Consider the following 7563-nt stretch of genomic DNA (forward strand, 5'->3'; position numbering starts at 1 on the left):
TCATATCAGACGCGTCAAGGCTACGACACGTGGCTCTCATGCAAAGGAGTAGGGAGGGTGACGGACTCCGGAACACTTACACGAGTACGTTGGGCGTACTCCGAATTTTCAAACTTCAAAAATTCGTAACTTTCGCATACGAGCTCTGTTTTTGACGTTCTTTATATCCACGTGTAGGTGAGACCGTGCTCTACAACTTTCCTTTAGACTCCGTCGGCTAATTTTGACTTTATTTTTAAAGTTATATTTTTAACAGGCCGGGACAGGAAAAGTCCGTTAAAAATTCATAAGTTCTTCATCCGACGTCCGTTTTCGTCTGTCTTTTTACCGTTGAACTACTATCAACAAGATCTTAGATTTTCGTTTAGGTTGTTTCGGCTAAAAATCACTCGTTCTAAAATTCGAGTTTCGGGCTGTATACTGCTAAACCGAAACTTAGAAAAATCATAATTTCCTCATACGAAGTCAGATTTAGACATTCTTTTTATGCACGCTCTCGATTTAACGAACACTATGACTTTCGTTTGGATCACTAATGCTAAAAAACACTTTATCGTAAATTCACTTTTTACGTCACAAAGCATCGTGTCGGTTCTGTCGCGAAACTTCGACTGGTCATAACTTCTTCGTTATAACTCGGATTTCGGTATTCTTTATATCTCCGAAATCCTTGTTTCAACCACTACAACTTTCTTCATAGATATCGGTTATATATAACATTTTACTTTCGACGCTTATTTTTATCCTTAATTTATTATATCATCATAATTAAATATAAGGCACATAAATTCACATAATTCATTCTTATTACTTCAAAACACGTTACAATAGTTGACCTAGACTATTACCTTATCTTTAATGCTTGGCCCAGAAACACGGGCGTTACAAGCCGACTGTAAGCCGTAGGCACGGAGACTCGGGAGGAGCGGTAGGGTTGAGGCGGTAGGCCAACAAACCCTGGGTATTCCAACCCGATGGTTGATTGGAATCGACATGTTGGTATTCCAGCCCGAGGCTGATTGGGCCAATATGCTTATGATACGAGGGTATTCCATCCCGAGGATGATCGGACCCATCGTGGACATGCCTGGTATTCCAGCCCGAAGCTGATTGGGTCATGCATGAGTGTTTGTGTTTATGCTTTGTTTTGTGTGGTGGTATTTTGGGGGAAACTCACTAAGCTTTGGGCTTACAGTTTTGGGTTATGTTTCAAGTACCTCAGATGATCGCGGGAAGGCGAAGGCTTGATCGTGCACCTCCTTGTGTTTTGTGTTATGATTTTGGGAAAACTCTGATATTAAACATATTTTGAAAACTATGTTGTAAATAAATATGGTTTTCTGGTTGGTTTAAAAAGTATAAATTTTTTCATGAGTTTTATGGAATGTTACATAATGAAGCTTAAATAGGGTTCAAACCCTAAAAATTAGGGTTTGGGCATCAGCCATGTACGCCCAACGTACATAGCGTACGCCCAACATACATGATAAAATCATCGCGTTTTATTTAAAGGCTAAAGGGACCAACTTTGCAAAAATTCTCATACAAGGGGTTAAAGATGTAAATTACCTGGATCAAGATGTTACATGGGAGTTGAGGGTGGACCAGCCTCACGCTGAAGGCCAATATACTCGGGCGGACTAGCTTCATGCTGAAGGACAATGGGCGGACCCACTTTATGCCGAAGGCCAAGGAGCGGACTAGCTTTATGTTGAAGGCCATTATATGTATGTCTTGTATATATGTTGTGGTATATGGTATCTTAGGGGAACTTACTAAGACTTGGCTTATTTTTTTCAGGTTGTTATTCTGATCGTGGAAAGACTCCAACATGACTGTACCCGCATCAAATGAAATAATAATGTTTTTAGACTTCCGCTAAAACTCTCTTTAAATAAATGTATGACAATGGTCTTGTAATATAAATGGGTTGTAAAACTTACGTTTTTATATGTTTAAAAATAAAATTATATATATATATATATATATATATATATATATATATATATATATATATATATATATATATATGTTAAAAATCAGTATGTTACTGCTTAACCCATCAAGTCAAAAAGAAACAACCCTTTAGTTTTTGTACATTTATTATATCATGATATGTGTTGTAGGGTTGGGTTGAATGGAATGATGTGTTGGACAATGTATCATATGCAAGAGCATACAACACAGATCATCAATCAAGAATGTTGCTTGAAGCTACTTCAATGATGGTCGAAACCAAGTTTTCTTTTTTCATCAAGAGAATTTAGCATATGCAAGAGCATACAACACCGATCTTTGTGATTGAAGGTTTGCGCTTATGATGGTGGCACTACTAGAAACATAGTTTTTAGCGACGGACTAATTCGTCGCTATTTTGTCGCTAAAAAACATTTGCGACAGATCAAAGACAGACTTACTCCATAGCCAATTTAAGCATGGCTAATGACTTAGCAAGGGATTTAGCGGCAGATTAGTTTTTTCTTGCGACGACCTTAGCGACGGAATATCCATCGCTAATTGGTCACTTAATACAGTTATTTAGGATAATGGCGACAAAACTTAATGACAATATTCTGTCGCTAATCCCTAGCAAACCTCTATATCTGTTTTCTAATCCCGTAGGTAATCCCTTTTTCTTTCCATCGCTAATCCGTCGCAAATATATGATACCAGTTTTTTTTAATGAATCTAAAACAAAAAAATACCACAAACATCAAATAATTATACAATCTCAAACCAAACATTAACATTTAAATGCCAAAAACATCCAATAACTATACAATCTAAAACCAAACATTAAAATTAAAATAACAAAAACATCAACTATCAAAGTTTACCAAAAACATCTAATATCAAAGTTTAACATTTCTTGATAACTTGTGCCCAATCTAAGGATTGGAATGAAATTGGATTCCAGTTCCCGTTTAATCCCATGGAATTAGGCGAACCAAGTTCCACTTACTTTTTCCGGCAATGGAAAAAAAATACTGTGTTTGAATTGGTCTTCAGAAACTATCAGCCACACCAAAATTAACATCTCATTTAGCATTTATATAAAAAAATGCAATATTTTTAATTAAGAAGGAAATTAAAGAACTAACCTTCATGGTCTCTAGGTCTTTCCATGTGCCCTTCTCGGATTGGCTGTAACTGCCTTTATCAAGACATGTACCACAAGAACTCTGAAACTTGACATCAATTAAAATTATGCACATGTTATTTAAAGGTTTTATCCATGAAATATCATTTTATAAAACTAAAAATATACCTGAAATCAATCATGTAAATAGAGTCATAGAAGAAAGAATAGAGCACTTGGTGTTGGATTAGTGTCTAAGCCCATAACTATTTTGGTATGTACTTGACCCGAAGGTGCATGGTCCTTTTGGGTTGCCTTCACCAAAACAACTTGATAGGATGAACTATGGAGAGAAAGGATTAATTATGATTTATTAATATATTATGAGAATAATATATTAAAGGAGAAATCATATTGTTTAATTAATATTAGTCAAGAATTAATTGATAATTAATTTTGTGGCTAAAAGAGATTAATTAAACTTAAGGGACTGGAACTGTAATTATAAGATAATTGCATTTGGGCTATGGATCACCTTGGAATAATAGGTTGGACGAATTCTATGGGGAAACCCATTAGAAATCGTCCAAGGGATATTCTAAAAGGGTCCATGGGCTGCTTAGGGCTTAAGCAGTCAGATTAGGGTTTCCTAGTTGAAAACCCTAATAGCCTACATGTATATATAGTACCCTTAAGCCCCAAAAACGTGGTGAAGAGTTCTACTAGGGTTTCTGGACGTTTTGGGCAGCCTCCTCTCTCCTTATTCTTCATCCTCTTGCTCTTGGTGTTTGTGAGCCATTAGAGGAGTGACACTTGTGACTCTAAGCTTTTTAAAGCCATTACAAGGAGGGTTTGAGATTGTTGTTGCTACATAACAATCAAGGTATGATCTAAACCCTAATTCATATGTTAATATTGATTATCACATGCTAGATCTAGGGTTTAAAGTCTTGGATGAATGCATGTACAATAGAGAAACCTAGATCCAAGCATTAGGGTTTGCATGAGCACATAGGATGTTCTTATGGCTAAAACCCATCACTTGGACCCTGTTTGATGTGCACTGGATTGATGTCAATGAGACAATTTGCAATTTTTGTCCCATCCGAAAAGGTGAAAAAGACAGAAATGTCCTCATACTCATCATCAAAATTTCCACCTGAACAAAAAGGTCCTAAAGATGAAAAATTGACAATGCCACCAAACAAGCACCATAGGCCACACTTGGGTGGATGTTGCTCACTTGACATCATCTAATCAATGTCAACTATGTAGTTTGAAAGAACAGCAATGAGCACATTCCCTAATAAAAATACAAAAGTGGTAAATCAGAAAACCTATCACTAAACCTCACAATTACACAATAAAAACCAACCCCACATGATTTAATGATTTCAAGACCAAATATCCATTGGACAGTTTAAAAGATCAAGGATGAAGATCAAAGATGGCTCATCTTAAGCTGAAAATTGTCAATATATATTTTTTTGGGAAGGAACAAATTTTGATATATTTGAAAAGAATACCTGAATTACATCTGCAACTGATACATAACTAGTATTAGCCCATGGTTGCAGACCCTTGACTCACATAAGTCGAAAGGTTTGTGGTATTTTATCTTCTGAGGGCTTGATATTGCGAATTGCCTCACCAAAGGTTCTTTGTATTTTCATTCAGTGCTGATAGACAAAGACTGTTTCTTTTTCTTTTCTGGTCCCAAACATTTCGTGTCAACTCAACCATTTTTTACAAAAATACAGTTATTTTTTAGGTAAAAAATGGGAAAGAACTTACATGAATCTTGGCAGTAGTCTTTAGATCAAGGAAGGATTTGACTGTGTTCCACCAAAGCCTAAACCCGGACCATAAATTGATTAAGTATACGAAAAAATGGAAGTGAATAAAAAAAATATAAAGCAGCAAACCATGCAATTGGAAGTCTCCCAAGCATGTTGTGATGCATTGACCTGAAGGTTTTTATAGATATCCAAAAGTTCCAATTAATGGAAAGCATTTCTTACAACTAGTTGTTTATATTAATTCACGGGAGAGATCACATACCCTCCACCTGTAAAAGAAGTACAAGATTGTTGGCCAAATTACAATAATATCCTTCAAATTTATAACTAGTTTACTATCACCAATGTTTCTGTAAAGTACGAAATGATAAAGAATAATTGCAACCAAGAAAAGGACCCTTATGTTATCTCCTAGTGAAAAGAACTCGACAAAATATATTATTAAAAAAACAAGACATTCAATGGAGAACTTCTAACTGGATGTCCCATTTCCGTCCTTCCTCTAGTAGTGATGTAATAGTAAATCTATTTGTTTCATATCCCTGTAAAGTATGTAGATTATATAAGAATGGTATCATCTGTGTGCTCACAAACATTATGCAAAATGAAATTTGTAAGTAACTCTAGAATTTAGCAAGATTTATGCAAAAACTTTTATGTCGAATAAATTAATATTAAAAAATTATCTCTTCAACAGAATTCATGAGACGCCTACACATTCCCAGGCGCCGATATTTGCTGTATGTTGCAATTAAAGGCATCTCTGCAACATTTACCCCATGAATCCTGAAATTTCAAACATAGGGTCAAAATGGTCATTTATTATTCAATGATAGAAAATATCATCAATTTGTATACCTTAATGATGCTACACAAAGTATCACGTCATTTTCTCCAAGATCAGACGCACAAATTCTGATCTGAAAAAAAATCAAACGAAAAAATTATCTCCAAAAAGTTATCTTATTAACATATAATATGAAAAATGGTGTAAATAATTCATGAAATGGAAATAGTGTTCACCCCCAATTGTATAACACATGTGGGATCATATCAATGCCTGTTCTTGGATCCACAATGGGAAGAAAACACTCCTCCATAATTGTAAGTGCAACTGCCAGTTTCAAACACTACTGGAAAATAGGTTATACAGTACACCACATCTAATACGGTTGTAAATAAAAACCGTATTATAAAGGGCTAAATAAATATAATACAAACAATTACAACATCTAATACGGTTAATGAGGCGTAATAGAAACAAAATCAAATACCTAGATAAAATACGCCCCATTTTGAATAAATACGGCTCAATACCTAAATTGAATACCCCGAATCAGTTCTCAGCTTCCTCCTCCCACACTTGTCTCTACCAACCATGGAAGAACACCTTAACACCACCCTTTCTCCGTCTCTACACCACTAATCGGTCCATCATCCTTTTCATCCCAACATCGTCATCTCCCCTGTCACAACACCATCATCACCGGCCAGCCTCGCCTCACACCTCCAATAATTCAACCAACCTGAAAATCCCACCACCGGACCATCACCATCATACAAATTAACCACACCTACGTTCAAATTTAAAGGGCAAGAGCTTTGATTTCTGTTTTTGCAACAGACAAACACAGGCAGCGGTTCAAATTTAAAGGCTAAGAGCTTTGATTTCTGTTTTTGCAACAGACAAACATAGACAGAAATACAAGGGAACTACAACTGTTTCACGAACGATAAGGGAGCGTTTTGGCTGTCATCGAGATGCAAAATCAAATGGTAGGATCTTTATTTTGAAAACTTATTGTTTAATTTTAACCAGATGACCTTGGAATCTTAAAATTCAAACACCCTCTTGTTAAAATCAATTGTAATTAACATGAACATTGGAATGACAAATACTACTTGACAATCCTTCCTTAAGAACACCATCTTCTTTATCACTTTGTTGATTTGTCTTCAACCCGATATCCTGTTCTGCATAAATCTGTAACGCCCGTGTTTCTGGGCTAGACATTAATGTTGATGTAATAGTCTAGGTTAACCTTTGTAACTCGTTTTGAAATAATAAGAATGTATTATTTGAGTATTATATGCTTATTGCTTAATTGTGTGATTTAAATGAATTAAGGATAAAAATAAGCGATAAAATAAAATATTAGATAAGCCCGATATCTATGAAGGAAGTTGTAGTGGTCGTGGTAAGGTTTCCGAGTATATAAAGAATGCCTAAATCCGAGTTATAACGAAGAAGTTATGACCTGTCGAAGTTTCGCGACAGAACCGACACAGCACTATATGACGTAAAATACGAATTTAAGATAAAGCGATATTTAGCCTTAGTGATCTAAACGAAAGTCGTAGAATACGTTAAACCGAGAGCGTGCATAAAAAGAATGTCTAAATCTAACTTCGTATGACGAAGTTATGATTTTTCTAAGTTTCGACTTAGCGGTATGCAGCCCGAAACTCGAATATGAGATCGAGTGACTTTTAGCCGAAATAATCTAAATAAGAATTGAAGATCTCGTTGATAGTAGTCCAACGGAAGAAAGACAGACGATAACGGACGCCGGATGAAGGAGTTATGAATTTTTAACGGGAATTTCTTGTCCCGACCTGTTAAAAATATAATATTAAAATTAAATCAAAATTAGCCGACGGAGTCTAAATGAAAGTTGTAGATCA

Source organism: Lactuca virosa, chromosome 1 (assembly GCF_052849685.1).
Source record: "Lactuca virosa cultivar CGN04683 chromosome 1, Lactuca_virosa_CGN04683_v6, whole genome shotgun sequence".
Classification (NCBI taxonomy): domain Eukaryota; kingdom Viridiplantae; phylum Streptophyta; class Magnoliopsida; order Asterales; family Asteraceae; genus Lactuca; species Lactuca virosa.